Source organism: Panthera pardus, unplaced genomic scaffold, assembly GCF_024362965.1.
Source record: "Panthera pardus isolate Hobbes unplaced genomic scaffold, ASM2436296v1 HiC_scaffold_6, whole genome shotgun sequence".
NCBI classification, from domain to species: Eukaryota; Metazoa; Chordata; class Mammalia; order Carnivora; family Felidae; genus Panthera; species Panthera pardus.
In genome coordinates this window covers 114,895,488-114,914,939 of record NW_026526991.1, presented here as the reverse complement: position 1 = coordinate 114,914,939, position 19,452 = coordinate 114,895,488, and the positions used below count along the sequence as shown (strand labels likewise).

General features: G+C 41.9%; 1 long non-coding RNA gene across 2 annotated transcripts; it reads left to right on the top strand.

Moving 5' to 3' along the window:
- The first annotated feature begins 5,084 nt into the window (after positions 1-5,084).
- LOC109276343 (uncharacterized) lies at positions 5,085-17,141 on the top strand. Of its 2 annotated transcripts, XR_002084619.2 has the most exons (4): positions 5,085-8,149; positions 9,714-9,841; positions 14,260-14,483; positions 16,678-17,141. It is a non-coding gene; the product is annotated as an uncharacterized LOC109276343 (long non-coding RNA). The 2 variants fall into 2 exon arrangements; XR_002084618.2 differs by lacking the exon at positions 16,678-17,141 and having other exon boundaries at positions 14,260-15,040.
- The last annotated feature ends 2,311 nt before the right edge of the window (positions 17,142-19,452 follow it).

The following is a 19,452-nucleotide window of genomic DNA, read 5'->3' as shown; positions in this document are numbered from 1 at the left end:
TCTCAGCTAGCAGAATATAACTATAAATAGAGCCTTTTAAATCAAGTTATGATATGTTACTTAGGACTAGATTTTGTCACATTAAACAAAAAACATCCCCAAATAACAGCAGCTTAAACAATAATGAGGTTTATCTCTTTTTCATATATAAAACAGTTCTAAGAGCAGGCCTTGCGTAACGGGAAAGGTAGCTCCACGATTCCCAGGGACCTGGGCTCCTGCTATGTCCGTGCTCTGTCTTCCTTAGCTTTTGTTCCTTGGACTTGTGGTCCAAGATGGCTGCGAGAGCTCCAGCCATCACACTAAAATTCTATTCAGCACGAAGAGGAAGGGAAGAAGAAGGTCAGTCGGCTCCCTTTTGGTAAACTTCCTGAAAGTACCATTCAACACACCTCCTCACGCTTCTTTTGCTAGCACTCGATCACAGAGCACAGATGTTTGTGAAACGCAATCATTTAGGTGGCAATGGGTTTGCTAGAATAATTTTTTTTTTAACTTAAAAGAAAAGTCCTAACTGACTATTGGGGGGAACTACCGGTATCTGGAACTGGGATAATGCAACTGGCGTATTGGATTCTATGGGAGGCAATTCTGTTGTGGCTTTTGTTGTATGCAAATATCCCTCTCTGGTAAACCGGCTGGCAGCTGATTATGTTAAAGGATGCCACCCTCTTAGTCCTTTGGGGACAATCTCAAGAGTTCAAGTTAAGCGAAGTCTCTTTTCAGTCTTTTGAAGCCGGGTAGCTTGATTGAAAAGAACGCTGTGGTTCAGCGGCCACGTTGCTAGGCTGTCTAACAATTCACCTCTAGCAGCAGGGAAGACGTGACCGGGAAGATTTAACTTAAACATGAATAAAAATCATGCTTGCAAATTTGCTTTTAAGAACAACTGGATTCCTTTGCCTAGGAGAACTACAAAATTACTGTGTGTTCTGCTGCTTTTTTTTTTTAAAAGGAGGTCATAAATAAGGTGAATAACATTGTAAACAAAACGTTCACGTTGCCACTATAACCGCACGCAGACATCTGGGCTGGAAATGTGGGAAAATTGTAAAGAATTTGGAAAGGTTCAAAGGCTCAGGTTATTAAAGTTTTAATAATCTTCTTTTCTGCAGGGCTAACCCCCTGCTATTCTTTCAGTGCAGTAGGAAAACAAAATATGGACAAAATTGTAGTTAATTAGAGCTGAATCTTCCTTGGAAAACCTATAGAAATTGCTTGGCATTTTTATAGAGGCTGCGAGTTGAGAGCCATGGGTCTGAAAGGGGATAACTTCGTTTTCATTTGGGGAACATTGGATTTCAATGAAATAAGATATGTTTTTCTTTTAAAAAAAAAAAAAAGCCCTATCAGCGACTTCATGTAATTGATTGGAAAACATCACTTGGCAGAATTATCTACGAAACTAATCTCACTTAGCATTTTAACTTTGTCCCACTGATCAGAGCAAAACCAAATCTTTATTGCTCAGGGTGATACACTGATTGAACAAACGGCCTGTCTTGAGTCAATTACCAAATTGTCTTAACTGAAGAAACAGCATTCCCCTCACACTTGAAATACAGTGAAAGTTGTGAAAATGATTTCGCTTCTGGTTGAGACACGTTTTGTTTTTGCCATAGGCAGGCTTGTGATGTCCGTGTTGCTAGTTTTCTGTTTGAAATTTGTTTTCTTTTAAAGGCATCCTAAAAGTATGTACTATACCACTATATGATGCAGCACCTAGCTTGCTCTGTGTTGCAGAAGACTAGACTGGTGCATGTAATTTACATGATAGGTGTGTACATATACATGTGAGAAATTAGCCATGTGTGAAGTCACATGTGTGTAGTGGAAATACGCAGACACACGGAATTCTTTAAATTGTGTTGCATCCCAGGATGGTGAAAGAATCTTACTCATTAGGATCCAGCCATGAGCACTGAAATATGATTTGCAAGAGATGAAGCTTGGAGTTGTTTTAATAGGCTAAGTGGTTCCAAATGCAAGTTCAGATCGTAGACTCCCCGGCTCTTTGTGAGACTAATTGACTTTGCTGTAGAGTTTTGGCAAAGCTCTTATTATTTTTACTACATTTTCCTTTTTAATAATGTAAAATGGAACTAACTTCTAAAATTCACGTTCCCCTTTATGAGTTTGTTAGCCCTTCCTTCACCAAATTAATGACTGACTAGGCAAGACAGCCAAGAATGCTTGCCGCTCTGGGCATTTGTTAATTGGTTGTTCGTTGGACTATATATGAGGGAAAATTATTGCTACTATAAACCAAAGAGTGTAAAGGAAAAGTAGTGATATAAATATGGAGCTGGAATAGGCCGGGAAAGCGAGTGATGTAAAAGTTCTGTTTTTCTGCTAGATGGTTCCCTTAGGATGACTGCACATACTGAAAGTAAAATGCAGCGGACCAGATCGTAACACAGACATTCATATTGGTACCTCTCAGAAAAGAAGATTCATTGTTTTGGTTAGTTTGTAAAGCTCTGATGATAAGCTTCTTTTGTTTTGTTTTCAAAGAAAAGCCGGGCTCGCAATAAATAGTAAAATCTGTTTCGTCTTGAAAATTGCTACAAGGCTACTTTGAGCCTCTGGACGGGGACAGCGATGAGGCAGAAATGAAAATTCCAAGGCCGGAATTTTTGACCCTTGCAGAATGTGAGGTGTACATTCATTCCGCTTCCCAAGGCCTGACATTCCTGGGAAACTTCCCCTGGCGTATCCTGGGGGGGAAAAAACCCCCTCAGGCTTCGGAACAGAACCCCCTAGCTGGTTCTCTCATCGTTCACTTCCGTCCCCCTGATTCCCCTTATGAATGCCAATCAGACAGTTTTCACTCTTGTTTTAAGCTAGGGAATGAATCCAGGGTTTGGCTCATGTTGCAAAGGTTTCCAACAGTATCAGGTAATTCACGATTAGCAGGGCTCCATTCAGAATGGTAACTGAGACCCGAAAGGCTGCACGACTCATTACCAATTACCAATTCCCTGGGCCATCCGGTTCCCCGGCAGAAAGGCTTCCGACGCATTTGCGTTGCAAATTGAAAACATGCTGTCAACAGCAACAAATCCAAGAGATGTTTACCTTAATTTTTCCAAGGCAGGCTTTTACATGTGGATGTTTTTGTTTGAGGAGCAAGAGTGTAGATTCCCTCCAGTTTCTCGGGTGGGTGCTATGGTGACAAAGGGGCCGGTCCCCAACTTGTGATGCTATGGTGACAAAGGGGCCGGTCCCCAACTTGTGATGCTATGGTGACAAAGGGGCCGGTCCCCAACTTGCATCGGGTGTGGCGTGGCGGATGTTGAGATGGATATGGAGCCATTCAACTTTCTCAAGGGTGTAGGCACCTAGGAAATCACTCTGTTGAAAGGCTGTTTTCGCAGGTGAGTAAACTGAGGTCCAGATTGGTTGTGGCACTTCCCCAAGGACAACTGGGTAGCTAGCATCAAGGTGGAATCTGGAAGGTAGGGTTTCCCATGCTTTCCCATCGTTTGTGGCCTGAATGCTTATCTGCGCTGGATAGTTGTTAATGCTTGCTGTGTATAGAATAAAGCATTAGTGACGAATTTATAAGTTTCCATCAAAACTGAGGACACCGGGACACTCGTCTCAAACAAGAATGTGGCCTTTGCCCCTCGTTTGAATCTTTTTTTTTTTAATTTTTTTTTAACGTTTATTTATTTTTGAGACAGAGGGAGACAGAGCATGAACGGGGGAGGGGCAGAGAGAGAGGGAGACACAGAATCGGAAGCAGGCTCCAGGCTCTGAGCCATCAGCCCAGAGACCGACGCGGGGCTCGAACTCCCGGACCGTGAGATCGTGACCTGAGCTGAAGTCGGATGCTTAGCCGACTGAACCACCCAGGCGCCCCTTTCCCTCATTTGAATCTTGACGGCCAGGTGATATCCAACTACTTTCAAAAAGGACTATTGTTCAGCTAGAGGCAAGGTGTAGTTTCATGCTGGGTTAGTTATGGTAACGCCCTGATGTCCCCTGCTTCATGGAGGTCCATCCAGGGCCGAGCAGAAGCTGGACAATAGAAGTGTGGATAACAGGGGCACCTGGGTGGCTCAGTCAGTTAGGCATCTGACTCTTCATTTCAGCTCAGGTCACGATCTCATGGTTCGCGGGTTTGAGCCCCACATCGGGCTCTGTGCTGGCAGCATGGAGCTTGCTTGGGAGTCTCTATCTCTCTCTCTGCCCCTCCCCAATTCGCACGTTCTCTCCCTCTCTCTCTCTCTCAAGATAAGTACATGAACTTAAAAAAAAATAACACGAAGCAGTAAGTTAAAAAAAAAAAGTGTGGAAAACAGAGGCAGTCCCAGCCAAACCCTAGGGCTCTCGGGGAGCCTCTAGTCTTCCTTTAAAAGCTTGTTTTAAGTTTGGAGTCTCCCCTTCACCCATAAATTAGAGTTGAGTGTATTTTCCTAGGTTACGTGTCACCCTGTCACATGTGAATGACAAGTTCTCCTCAGAATCAGACAAGCGTGTTGAGCAAGTGCGAGAAAGAAACTTTGCCCATTGTGAACTTTGGATGAAGAAACCCTAATGTTTCTGTGGCTGCTGAGGGAAAGGGAACCTGGCTTTGGCCAAAGCGGGAAGCAGGAGTCCCATTCAAGTTAGGCCGATTTCACAGAGGGCTTTCCAGACAGGGCCCAGGAACCTGAGGAGTTTTGCTAAGTGGATCTCTCAGCTGAGTACACGTGGATGAGGTTCCACGCTCAGAGAGTATCCTATGAAGCCTGAGAGAAGTAAACACCGCACAGAACGTTCCCAAGGTGCAGGAAATGAATGTTCAGAAGCGCAGAGCTGACTAGAGACAGACCCCCAGAGACTACGTAATGAGAGAGTTGGAGACAGGACGTCACGAGAGAAATTGGGGGGCTTTAGTTGCATCAGGGTGGAAAGTTCTGGTCACCCTGTCTGGCCTACCGTCAGCGTCTCCAAAGAGCTCCATCGGATCATGGCTTCACAGAGAAAGAGGACATGTGTACAGCTGTTTCATATTCATGTTCTACCTCCGGCGAGTGGTTTAAAAGTTTGGATACCTTGCTCTTTTTTTTTTTTTTTTTTCCCCCTGTTTATGGAGAGCAGTTAAATCCTCATCACCAGGCAAGTGTCTTTCAAAAGGATTTCTCACAGCAGGTAACTGGGAGGGAGTGAGGGAAGATGTTGCGTTTTGGAGTCAAACAGACTTGGGACCATCGTGTGGAAGCTAGCTGTTGCCTATTTTAAGCACTTCATTTTCTGGATTGGAAAAACTTCAGGGTTTTTGCTTTAAAAACATTCAAAGTGGGGTAGCAAAATATTGACCCGAAAGGCCAGAAGAAGAGACCTTATTTAGGACTTACTCGGAATTACAATTTTACTCTTCTTGGAGGAAAGTGACCCAAAACATTTTTACTGGAGGTGACAAAATTTCCTGAGTAAGAAATGTACTGACTTCTAGATGATGTTTATTCCCGAGTAAGAAATGCACTAACTTCTAGATGTTTATTCCCTACCAGGTTTGCACATCATAAAATCTGACCTGGGCCACTTGGTGAAGGGTGGCTCTTGGGAAAGAGGAATTCACTCGTTCCATCCTCAAGAGGATATTTGTTACCTAGAACGAACACTAATGGAAAGTGTGTCACCTCAGAGATCTGATCTAGGTTTGGCTTCTATTTCGCTCGTTTATAACATATCAGAACGAGGTGGCTCAGGACTAACTATGATTGGGAAGTTTGGGAAAATTTTTTTCTTTTTGGGAACTGATGGATTTGAAAGTCAGGACTTGGGCGTTGGTTGGAGTTAGCTCAGGGTTTCTAGAATTCTGTTTCCTGGCTTTCATCAACAAGTTGTGCCTTGAGTCATCTTGTCACTGCGGGGGGGGGGGGGGGGACTGGTTGCACCAATGTCAAAAGATGTTAGAAGGAGTGAGTGTCACATCCTGGGATGAAGTCATTTAGGCTGGTGACCTTCTCAGTAGGGTCAGTAGGAATGAAAAAGTGGGAAAGAAAGTCATGTCAAGGATGTCTTGAGCAAGGGAGTGGAGTCGAGTCAGTAAACAGCAATGGAAAGCATAGGCTGTAAGGGTGCAAGCCACCTTCTCCATTGTCCTGGGCTTGCTGCTCTTGCGGGTGAACTTTGGCATCAATCAAGCAACTAACTGACATTGAACAAGTTTCTGAAGGTACCCAGCGGGAACCCTGTCAAGACCCACATCCGGCAGTTAATTTCCTACCAACCTTAATTACAAGTGTTAGTTAGTATAAAATGTATGGAAAAGAGACATAAGACACCCTTTGGGGTCTACAGCTGTCTTATTTCTATTTTAGAGAATAATTACATGAGTGCTCACCATCTAAAATGGACTTTGGAAGGTTCTGTACCAAAGCCCAGGATTGAGCTTTCTGCTTTCTGTGAGGGAAAGCTTGGAGACTTGTGTTCTAAGTAGTTCTTGCTTTTAACTGAGCTCAGAGACAGTGGCTCACAGGGCAATGGCCGAGCATTAAATCTAGTCTCTTCTAAAAAGCATTTAAAGCGGTAGTAACGTGACATACGAGGGGCCACAGTGAGGCCCGTCCTGGTTTTGGGGGTACATAGGAACTGGTGATCTATGGAGGAGAAAAATAGGGCACTGAAAGCAAACAAGACTCCAGGCTCCTTCCTCATATTCCTGGCTGTGTCTGTCATAGATCTGCTGGCACGTTTTGTTTTGGGGACAAAGGACAGCACTGTTTAATCCTTCTGTCCATGCCAAACTCCAAAGGGGATAATTACATTCTGCCTCCTGAAATTCCCTTTGCAATTTCATCTGGGTGAAGCACTCTCAATTGCCTGGGGTGTTGCTGACCCTGGGAAACAGCCGCCATGTTTTATCCCCAGCTAGGTATTTCAGTCATGGCCAAGGTGAATAGTGCACAGTTTGATTTTGGCTCCAGTGTATAAATTAGACCGGGTTCTTTTGCAGTAAAATGCACTGAGCAGGGTGGCAAATGTCAGCTCACTGGAGCATTATGTGTCTGTCCCCTGTGCAAAACTGCTTTAATTGTGCCTGAAAGTTACAGTCGATTGGCTAATCTTGTTTTTAAGAAAAGAAATTATTCCGGAGCATTTTTTTTTTTTTTTTTGACCGGTAAATGCAGTGCCAGATAATGTTTTTGTGTTCAGGTGAAAAATCCAGTTCGGTTATGTTATTTGGGCCCCACTAGAATCATTAAAACCAGTTGGATTTCTATACGTAAGACCCAAAGTAATTCAGTTTGGTTTTCTGACAAGTAATTATTTTTTCTAAATAGCACTGATAGTAATGTCATTGTAAATGGGATAAAAAGGTTATTAGGGAAAGATTATATATGCTTGTTTAAATTCCTAGATCAGATCTTCGTAATGTCAGGAAAATCATTCAAGTTTGTTAGAATGAAATCCAGGTGCAATGTTCTATCATTTCTCTGAAGTTTTGGAGAAACAGATACTAAGATGATAATTTCAATTCCCCGCGGGAATGAAGAAAACCGGGACAAGATGTTGGTTTTAATAATGGTATTTCAAGCTGTTCCTAAGCTTAATTGTGGTATGGAGTAACACTGTAGTCATGGAGTGGTGTATTTAAAACCCACCAAGAGGTTTCAGCCTGAGAGCGGAACCAACGAAAGGGAATCATTAACCACAGAAGTGACTGAAGTGGTTTAATAATTATGTTATTTCAAGGGGGGAGGGGAAAGATCTGCCTCAAGTATAAAGGGGAAAAGAAGGCCTGATAAATAGAACTTATTTCTACTCTAGGTAGTCAGCTAGTGAGACTACCAGTGGGAAAGGTCTATTAACTAATTGATCTGCTAGACTTGATAGGGAAGTCCAGCTGGAGATCAAAGAACATTCTCTGCTACAAAGGCAAGCGGCAACCTTGGACCAGATGTTTTCCTTCCAGCTCTGTCATGCTTGATAACTGTAGAGTGTGGCTGAATCTGGCCACAGGCCTCGTCCATCCGACCACTGATATGGAAAGCAAGGGGATGTGTGTGCACGCACACGCGTGAAAAAGAGGCAAGAGAGCTTCGAAGTCAAAAAGGTTCCGCATTTAAGATTAGGTTGGGAGCCAAGCAATTTTTTTCAAACTTATTTGCAAAGTGAAGCGGAGCAAAGAATGCCACTGTCAACTTTTAAAAAGGTTCCTATATCTTAATTGTCCTATAATTGCTCTTTATAATAGCTTATACTAATGTATTATAATACATGTCTGTTACAATAAAACCAAGTATGTTTTGAATAATGGCTGAAATTACAAAGATTCAACTATTAGTGTTAGCTTATGCGCTTTCTTTTATGTTTAGAGTAAAAGTGAGAGTTAATAATTGAAGTGTGGTTTTTCTTTTGGCCATTACCCTGGAACTGTTTGTTTACATGTGTTGCCCACCTTTATCGTTTCCAGCTCTGTATGTTCTGCTTCTGGTTTTTTCACATCTGGAGAAGGTATTATTTATGATCAGGCAGGATATGTGGCTTAGAAGTTTCTTTGAAATGTATGTATGTATAATTCTCTTCTATGCATTTTTCAAAGATTCCTACGGTATTAGATGGTTTGAAAAATGAGATGTCTAAAATTACCTTGATGTGGTTAGCTTGGTATGGTCTATGGCCTTTCTTAAAATACTACCTTGCTTCCCTAGTTGATCAAAAATATCACCAAAAAGTCATTAGTTCATCTGATTGGGAGACGTATTGGGGTTTAGGAATGTTCGTATTGAGAATTCACTGATCTCAGGCGATCGAATTCCCCATAAAAGGAAGATTTCCATAGAATGTTTGCATGTCTGTACTTTCAAGGTGCCTAAAATTCTAAAGTAGTAGCTTCATTTTTTTTAAGCCAAAGGCTTTTGTTTCTCTTAAAATTTAACTTCTAAACTTCTCCATTCTCTTCGTGTGTGTGCATATAAAAAAATATTTATTGAATGATATATTTATCATACAATTTCCTGAAAATCTAATTTGATGGGGGGAAGGAGGGAAAGGTAAAGACTGCTCCCCCAAAGACAAATTCTATATACTTTATTTATTTATTTATTTATTTATTTATTTTTAAAATTTTTTTAAATGTTTTTATTTATTTTTGAGACAGAGAGAGACAGAGCATGAGCAGGGGAGGGGCAGAGAGAGAGGGAGACACAGAATCTGAAGCAGGCTCCAGGCTCTGAGCTGTCAGCACAGAGCCCAACGCGGGGCTCGAACTCACACACCGCGAGATCATGACCTGAGCCGAAGTCGGACGCTCAACCAACTGAGCCACCCAGGCGCCCCAAATTCTATATACTTTAAACTTTGCTGAGTGTCCAGTTCAAGATGGCACACTGATGGCATATCAACCTTCACCCTTTCTCAAGGTCCCATTGAAACTATTAAATGTCCAATGTGTGTCCATGTAAAAATCTATCTAATGAAAGTACAGCAATGCTGGGCATCAATAAAGGCACCACAGAGGGTGAATACAAGCTAGTTGTTAGAGAGCAGATGGACTTATATGAAAAGCAAACAAAAATAAAAGCAGAGAAGGGTATTCCAGAGATAAGGGACCACTGGAGAAGCTCCAAGCTTGGAGTTGTCAAACATAAAGGATAAGAGTGGGTGGCAGATTATACTTATTGGAGTGTTGATTTAAAGTTCTAAATTCAGATCCTTGAGATCCCTTTCTTCAACTACAGCTCCTCTTCTCTCTCTACTCTTCAATGTCAAAACAGACATGGGCAAACTGTATCACCTGGATAGAACCAAAGAACTTTTAAAGACTGAAGAGTAAGGCAACGTGGATCCTGAGCCTAAAGAAAAGAGCTGGAGGTAACCCCAGGCTTCCATAGCAAATGCTGAGGTAAGGCAGCTTTGGTCAGACGTCTATGCCAAAGTTCTTCAAGCCCTACACAACCCCGAGGGTCTCCAGATTGCCTGCTTTGTACAGTAGGGAGTCCTGCCTGTCAACACTCTTGCTCACAAGGTGTCTGCACAGAACTCTGTCACTTAACAAAGCATCTAAGAAACTTATACTCCTGTGTGGTCAGCTTTGTCCTTCAATAATAAATATAACACTAGATTTTTGATAATACCAATTTCCTGAAAGAGAAAGATTAACATAAATAACAGAACAACTGATTCTGAAGAAAACAGATATAACTCAGAGAACTGAAAAGAACTTAAAAAAATATTTTCTGCATTCTCATAATTCAGGATGATATTATATCATCTAAATTTTTAAAAAAGTTTTTACTTGTTTATTTAGAGAAAGTGCAAGTGAGGGAGGGCCAGAGAGAGGGAGAGAGAATCCCAAGCAGGCTCTGCACCATCAGAAAAGCTCAATGTGGGGCTTAAACTCACAAACTGTGGGATCATGACCTGAGCCAACGTTGGAGACTTAATAGACTGAGCCACCCAGGCACCCTAGGATCCTTAAAATAAGAATAAGTTGTTATGACATGAGAGCAATCAGAAGACAAGAAGAGCTCTGGATGATTAAAATATGACTTATAGAATAAGAAATCAATAGCTGGACTGAAAAATATGTTGGCAGGACTAAAGAAATATCTTAGAAGAAAAGTAAAGGAAGTCTTCCAGTAAGCAAAAAGCCATACATTTGAATGAGAGAGAAGTTAGCAATTATGAAGACAGCAGTAGATTCAATATCCATCTCATAGGAAAGAAATAGCTAATAGAGAAAATAAAAAGGATAAATTAAAAAATAGTAGAGGAAAATTTCCTTATATAAAGGAAGACATGAATCTTGAATTGGAAAAGTCTGACCAAATATTAAAATGGGGGAGAAGGGAGGGGGAGGGGAAAATGGGTGATGGGCATTGAGTAAGACACTTGGGATGAGCACTGGGTGTTGTATGTAAGTGATGAATCATAGGAATCTATCCCCAAAGCCAAGAGCACACTGTATACTCTGTATGTTAGCTAACTGAACAATAAATTACATTAAAAAGCAAAACAAAAAAACAAAACAAAAAAACCCCTGAAGAACAAAAACAATCAAGCAAAAACACCAAATATTAAAACAGGTAAATTAAAACAACAACAACAACAACAACAACTAGTGATACTTGACATATACAAGGGTAAAGAAAAACATCACATGAGTTTCTAGAGAGAAAAAAAGCAAGCTTATTATAGATGCTTAATAATGAGACTCACACCAGCAACATAGGACAATAGAGCAAAGCCCTCCAAGTCCTCATCAGCAAGAAAACAGTGGAGCAATGCTTTGACATTTTGAGATAGGATTTTAAATAGAGGGAGGCAGACTTTTTCTGTGCGGGGCAAGATAGTAAATATTTCACATTTTGTGGGTCATGTGGTCTCTTGCAGCTATTCAACTCTGCCATTGTAGCATGAAATAAAGACACAATGCTGTGTTCTAACAAAACTTTATTTACAAAAACAGGTGGTGGGGTGGATTGCACCAGTGTGCTATGGTTTGTCAACACCTGCTTTGGAATATAGACTTCTATACCCAGCTAAACCATCAACCAAGGATGAGGGCAAAATAGAGATATTTCCAGGCAAGAAAAAAACCTCGAAGTTTCATAACGATGTGAAAAAAAATAATACTTAAGAAGTTTTGTTTAAGCAAAAGAAAAAAGGAATAAATGAGGATGACATGAAGTAGAAGAAACAGTGGCAGCTGAGCGTGACTTAGAAATTTGGAACATTCTCCTTAAAGTGGCAGTAGTTTTATGACCTAGCATTGATTATCCTTCCTTCTCTAAGGACTCAATCATATTAATTAGTTCTGCCTGGAATCATATTTATATAATCTTAATGTTGTAAGTACTGTATTATGAAATCAAAACTTTAGAGTCAATCAGTGGACACAGTACTGATACCATTGTCATAATCACTAAATGACTTTGACAAACTAAAAATAATATAATTAACAAAATTGGGTGATTAAGGTAGGAGGCAGAGTGGGAAATAGTGCAAGTGCACAAAATTTCTTACCTTTGGTAAAAGGAGAGTGGAATCAAGGAATACATGTACATGTGTACTGTTTAGAGCTATAATGGCCATCACCTGGAGGGCTAAATAAACAATGGCTATTACCTCTGGTGAGTGAAAGTGAGGGCGATGGCAGAATTGAACTTTTCTTTCTTTCTTTCTTTTTTAAGTTTATTTGAGAGACAGAGCAAGAGAGAGTGAGAGAGCGCACAGGAGGGAAAGAGAGAGAGGGAGAGAGAGAATCCCAAGCAGGCTGTGCACTGTCAGCACAGAGCCCGATGTGGGCCTTGAACTCACGAACTGTGAGGTCATGACCTGAGCTGAAACCAAGAGTCAGAAGCTTAACCAACTGAGCCACCCACGGGTCCTGAACTTTTCTTTCTTTATACTTTGAATTTTCTATCACATACAAGTATTGCTTTAATTTACAAAACAATATTTAAAAAATTCTATAGAAAATCCATTCAGGGCTAGAGACTTTATTAACTTAAAACTTAAGGCTATTAAACAAAACATGTTTTAACTTGTCATCAGTAGTAAAGTCAATTTGTGAAAAACATTTTTATAATTTTTCACTGGGCAAGTTAATGGAAAAAAAATTGGCAAAATTTTATAAACTTTTTTTCTGACCATTCTAACCTTTTTTAATTAAAATCTTTTCCCTCCTTTCTTCCAGGGACTCCCTGTTCTGTATGTGTATGATTAAAAACATTTTTTTCTTTTTTATTGAAGTGTGGTTTATATAGTGTTAATTAAAACTTTCACGCTGAGAGTATTACCTATCTTTAATAAGGTAAAGTTTTGCTCTAGGTACTCTCAGAACACTTCTTAGGTAAGAATTACAGAGGTGGGCAGACTATATCCCTTAGGTTTGTAAATAAAGTTTGTAAGTAAAATTTTATAAATAAAGTTTTATTGGAACAGTCGCATACATTTGTTTATGTGCCTACGATGGCTGTTTCTGTATATAGCCTGCAATTCCAAAATATTTACTCTATGGTCCTTTAGGAAAAAAACGACTCCTTTGGAGCATCAGAATCACCTCGTGAACTTGTTAAATTCCCAATTGTTGGGCCCCACCCCCAGAGCACTTGATTCAGTAAGTCTCAGGTGGGAGTGGAGAATTTGCATTTCTAACAAGTTCCACAGGGTGCTGATGCCGCTGGTCAAGTGCAGACAAACCTTGGAGTTGAATTTTGGTTGTACCCATTGCAGGTCTATGAGTTTGCCTAAGTTACTTAATTTTTGTGTATCTGGGTTTGTTCACCTGTAACATAAGGCTTATTCAGTTCCTATTTTCATGGATTGTTGTTGAGGATTCAATGAGGTAATGCATGTAAAGCACTTAGCATGGTGCCTAGTATATAGTAATGAGTCAATGAAACGTTTACTATGATTATGATAAAAGCATACCTCACTGATGGTAGGCGTGATCATAGAGACTGTCCTAGACTGGATAGAATATCAGCTGCTGGGAAAATGGAATTTGAATAATTTTTCCAAGTCTCTAGATCTCATTCTTTGCATGAAAATTTCCCTAAATGTTGGACCAGCAGAAAAAATAAATGACCCGGCTTTAAATCATATATCTTGGAACGTAGCACAAATTGAAAAGATCACAAAGGGAAAGCTACAGGAGCACTTTCATATTTATTGCTGCCTTGTTGGGAGTCATTTCAAGTTTGAAAAGAAGTTCGTAATTTTCCACATGTGAAAATGGGAGGCGAGGAAGGGTAAGCGTGGACGTCCATATGAAAGCGGTGGAGAATGAACATTTTGTCCTCAAGGAATTAATAACCCAATTTCAGACAAGACCGACCCTCATGAAATAGTTATAAGAACTGCCAAGCAGAGTCTAGCTAGGAGGCAGGATGAGAGACATGGGTAATATATACTGCCAGGTCATAGACAATAGGCTGGAAGAGTCAGCCATAGACTATGAGTCAGTCATAGACAATAGGCTGGAAGATAATGTGGGATCGGGGGTGGGAGGCATCTCCCCAGGTAGTGGGAGAAACGGTTTCAGCAAGGTTTGAAGATGAGGTAATGAACACAGAACGGTTTAAATTTAGGGGTGAAAAAAATTAGTCACTGTTGAAAATAATGCAGGCAAGTAACTCTTAGAAGAGCAAATTCCATTTTTCAAGCATAAATGTGTGACAGCTTTTTTTTTTTTTTTTTGCATGTGGCATTGAAAATGCTAAAATAGTCTAAAGTTCAAAAATTGTGACTGATAGAGGGTCTGGCTCAAAAAAACAAAAAAGAAAAACTCACTAACTTTGAAAACTCCATCAACAGATCCAGTCTACTCTCTGGAGTCATCAGAGGGGATGAGCTGGACAAGAATTTTCCTCATCTTTTCCTCTCAAGGCATAAAGGCTGAGACAGATCTCGTTTGCAGCCAGAAAGAGGGCAATGTGTGGGGAAACTTGGCTTGGATCTTGGATCTTGAAGAGGGCCAACTATTCATCACTTGGGCTGTGGTTACAGAAGACTTTTCCTGAGGGTCGACAAGGGGACAGGTGAGGAGAAGGTTCTGATGGAGCCATTTACCTCCTTGTGCTTGGGTCAAGGGCTTTTAATTATCTGTGTGCAGTGAAGAAAACTGTTCTCAGTAGCTTGGCGTGGGGGAGTGACTGCCTGTCTGAAAGCTGGGTTCTGGGGTGGAGCCCAAGCTTGTTCAAGCTTAGTTCACCAAGAAAGCAGTGGGGGTTGTCGTTCTGACGTCGTTCAAGACCGCCACACCTCATCTCTGCCTATAACAGAATCTCAGGTGTTAACACTGGAGTGACTAATGATTGTGACCTCATTAAAAGAGAAAGGATATTACCTCCCGCTGATTAGAGGGGATGGTAGCCCTGGCTTAGTCACAGCGCAGACAGGCATGGTTGGGTCTGTCCCTCATTTATCTCCTTCTGGTTTTTAAATTGCCAGCAGAGGAGATTTGTGGAAAACCTCTGTGATTTCTCCTTCTCTCGGGGAAATCATCTGGTCCACCCTCCTTTGAGGCACCCACTCCAGGCTAATCGCATTAGCAGTCAGACAGGATTACTGGAGACCTTGTTTCTTGGAGTCGTCTTTCTTTTTTTTTTTTTTTTTTTTTTTTTAAATTTTTTTTTCAACGTTTTTATTTATTTTTGGGACAGAGACAGACAGAGCATGAACGGGGGAGGGGCAGAGAGAGAGGGAGACACAGAATCGGAAACAGGCTCCAGGCTCCGAGCCATCAGCCCAGAGCCTGACGCGGGGCTCGAACTCACGGACCGCGAGATCGTGACCTGGCTGAAGTCGGACGCTTAACCGACTGCGCCACCCAGGCGCCCCTGGAGTCGTCTTTCTTTATAAGAGCAAATAATGTACAGTCTGGGTGCATTTTGTTCTCCCTGTGTTGTCAGTTAACTTTGATTTTAAACACTTTTGTAGAGTGGAAGCCCGGAATGATGTAGAATAACAACCACAGAAGGACTTCAGTGTCGGCTCGTCAGTTGCATGTCTCTTTTATGTGCAGCAACTGCTGGTGAATCCCAGCTAGGTCTGCGAGGTCCCTGATCTTGACTTCTCTGCCCCACAACCAAAGCAATTGCCTGTCTTTTTCAACTTTTATTGCTCTTAATTATTCTTACTGACCTCTCCACCAATCAAATGGATGATGAGGGATATCTAGAGATTCATGTGTCTATCAAAGACTGTAACCTATGTTGGGACTTCATTTAACTTGTCTACGTCTTAAGCTTCTGAGAGACAGACCTAACAGTCCCTTAGTAAAGTTTTACCAATGGGCATACTAGAGGAAACCAATCTATGTCTTTCTCTGTAAAGCATATATACATACATGTGTGTGTGTGTGTGTATATATATATATATTTGTTTATATATTTGCACATACAAAAATATAATTTTGTACTTATATTTAAATATGTTTTATATAAAATCGTGTGTATGTTTCCATATATAAAATATAAATTTATATGTATATATAAATAAAATTATGTGTGTATATTTGCATATATTTAAAAATATAATTTGTCATTAAATAGCATATGCTCTTCAGAGGCACCTGGGTGGCTCAGTCAGTTAACTGTCCGACTTTGGCTCAGGTCATGATCTCAAGGTTCGTGAGTTCGAGGCTTCACGTCAGGCTCTGTGCGGAAAGCTCAGAGCCTGGAAACTCCTTCGGATTCTGTGTCTCCCTGTCTCTCTGCCCCTCCCCCACTAATGCTTTGTCTCTGTCTCTCAAAAATAAATAAACATTAAAAAAAAATTTTTTTTAAATAGTATATGCCCTTCAACAAGTCACTTAACCTTCCTCCTTAGCCTTATTTTCCTGATCAGGAAGCAGTGGTGAATTAGCTGAGTTTTCTTTCCTTCTTAAAAAAAAATTTTTTTTAAGTTTATTTTTGAGAGAGAGAGAGTGAGTGAGCATGAGTGGGGGAGGGGCAGACAGAGAGGGAGAGAGAGAATCTCAAGCAGGCTCTGTGCTGTCAGCCCAGAGCCCTATGCGGGGCTCGAACCCACACACTGTGAGATTATGGCCTGAGCCGAAGTCAGGAGCTTAACCGACTGAGCCACTCAGGTACCCCTCTCTCTCTCTCTTTTTTTTTAATTAGCTGAATTTTCTTAGACATATAGGTATCTATAGGTATCATATTTTCCTTGTATGTCTCAGAAATGTTTTTTTTAAAAAAACACAGCTTCAAATTCACATTTATTTTGCAGTGAACTCTAACATCTAAGTCAGCAAGAGTTAAGATTTGAAACACTCCGATCCTTTTCTATTTTGAATTTTCGGAGATGATTTTCTTCCTTTGGCGAAGCCCTTTGGGAATACTGTTCAAAGAGGCAGCTCAGTTAGGGCAGAACCCAAACTCTGGTGTGTGCTCTTTGGCAGGGGGAGTTGACTAAGGATTGTGACTAACCCTTAGTGGCTTCAACTAGGAAACGAGAGCCCGCCCCAAGAAAACAGTTCCAGGACTTTCTACGAGGACGTGGAGGCCACTGGGTGCAGGCATCACTCGGCTCATTTGTGGTTTCTGCTGCTCAATGCTTCTCTAGTTCAAGGAAGGGGCTTCGTGCGGTGATGGCGATGGGCTGAAACTTTGAGGTGACTTTTTTTGAGCATCTCACCGATAGGTCCCAAAGATGCTTCTTTATGATTGAAGTAAAAACAAGACAGAACCAAGTCTGGCCACTGTACTCTTGAGCCTTCATGTGAATTAGATCAGGCAAGTCACAAAGGAAAGCCACAGATGATATTAAAATGTCATCGAGGAGAGTGACCCCATCGAAAAGGGGGGAGTTTTCTGCCATACCCCATGCAGAACACTCATTTTGACAATCAGCACAGACGAGACCGCCTTTGCGGGAATCTGGGAGTCTAGCAGAGGCGTTCTAGCACGCCGCGAGAACAAAACACGATCCGGGACTGGACACACCGAAGAGGGTAAGAGGAACAATTTCATTTTACCTCTGACCCTTCGGCCAAGTGCCAAGGGAGCCCTTCTCACCAGCGATTTCTCCAGAAGGAAAAGATGAGATCACGGGAGGGAGCGCCTGCCTTCCCCACGGAGGTGGGGCATTGGTCTTTCCTTCTCTCCCCATCCGGAATGTGAGGGGGGCCGCAGGCCTTGGGTGGGGGTGCAGAGAAGGGCTAGGGGCTCTCAGAGGGCATCGGTGGGACCGGAATCCTATGCACTGCTTTTCAGACTCAGTCAAGAAGTCTACCCACAAGCCACCAAGGACACTTTGCCTGTGGCTCTCCCTAGCTGGCCTGTGGGCACCCCAATGCCACAGACATCTTATTCTGCACACCCCCACCGTGTGGCTGACGGTCTGGGAGCCCCAAAGGCGGTGAGTGGACTTCTTGACTGAGTCTGAAGTCATGAAGCACCCATGATCTCATGAGTCTGAAGCACCCATGATCTCATGATCTCATAGTTGGTGAGTCCGAGTCCCCCATCGGGCTCTCTAGCCTCAGGGCAGAGCCTGCTTCAGATCCTCTGTCTCTCTGTCTCTCTCTGTCTCTCTCTCTCTGCCCCTCCCCCACTTGCTCGCTCTCAAAAAGAAATAAAAATTAAAAAGAGAAAAAATTCCCTCCCAAGAGGAGACAAAAGGTGCAAAACGGGGGTACCCACAGAGACGGTCTGCCCAGCTGTGGGATCCCTCACAGGCCAGACAGGAGAGATTTCTTTTATGCAGCCAGACAGTAAAGCCTGGAGGAGGTGACCGATTCTTCAAACGGGAAGACTTCAAGGAAACTAGAGCAAGTGTTAATTCAGTTTAGAGAGAGAATGATAAACCTATACATCTCTGACGCGTTGGGCGAAATAAGACAAAAGCCAGATCGACTACTTTTCCTCTGGTGCCTGCCTGATTCCCACCTGGACCGCACCCCACAGTTTCATTAGTTCTGGGTGCCTGGGTGGCTCGGTCGGTGGAGTAGCCAACTCTTGATTTCCGCTCAAATCGTGATCTCACAGTCGTGCGATCGAGCCCCCTATCAGGCTCTGCACTGACAGTGCGGAGACCGCTTGGGATTTTCTCTTCCTCTCTCTCTGCCAGTCCCCCACTCATACACACACACACTCTCTCTCTCTCTCAAAATAAATAAATAAACATTAAAAAAAAAAGTTCAGCACAGGCAGAAAGTTTGGGAGTTAATAAATGTAAATAACCTCAAGGATTGTCTCACATACCACAATTTTCCTGAACTTGGTATAGACTCAGAGAAGAGTCTGGAATTACTGACTTTTGTAACTGACATTGACACACTGAAAGTTTTTTCAAACTAATTGGTAAAAATGTTGTTCAGAGTGGCTTGCATTAGACTGGATATAATGTATGATTTTTTTTTTAAATGTTTATTTATTTTTGAGAGAGAGACAGTGTGAGCAGGAGAGGGGCAGAGAGAGAGAGGGAGATACAGAACCCGAAGCAGGCTCCAGGCTCTGAGCCATCAGGACAGAGCCCGACGTGGGGCTCGAACTCATGAACTGTGAGATCATGACCTGAGCCGAAGTCGGACGCTCAACCGACTGAGCCACCCAGGCGCCCCTATAATGTGTGATTTTTTATTGAGAAACATTTTTTTTAAATTTTTTTAAATGTTTATTTATTTTTGAGACAGGGAGAGAGCGCATGAATGGGGGAGGGTCAGAGAAAGAGGGAGACACAGAATCTGAAACAGGCTCCAGGCTCTGAGCTTTCAGCACAGAGCCTGACGCGGGGCTCGAACTCACGGACCGTGAGATCATGACCTGAGCCGAAGTCGGACGCTCAACCGACTGAGCCACCCAGGTGCCCCTATAATGTGTGATTTTTTATTGAGAAACATTTTGAATAAGTCTAAAACATGTCTTTTTTAAGTAACACTTTTCAGTTGGGAGTAAGTGCAAATTCACCCCTTATTTTACATTTAGTCTGTTTAGACTAAACTAGGGCTTGGCAAACTATAGCTAGTTGACTAAATCTGGTTGATCACCTGATTTATACAAC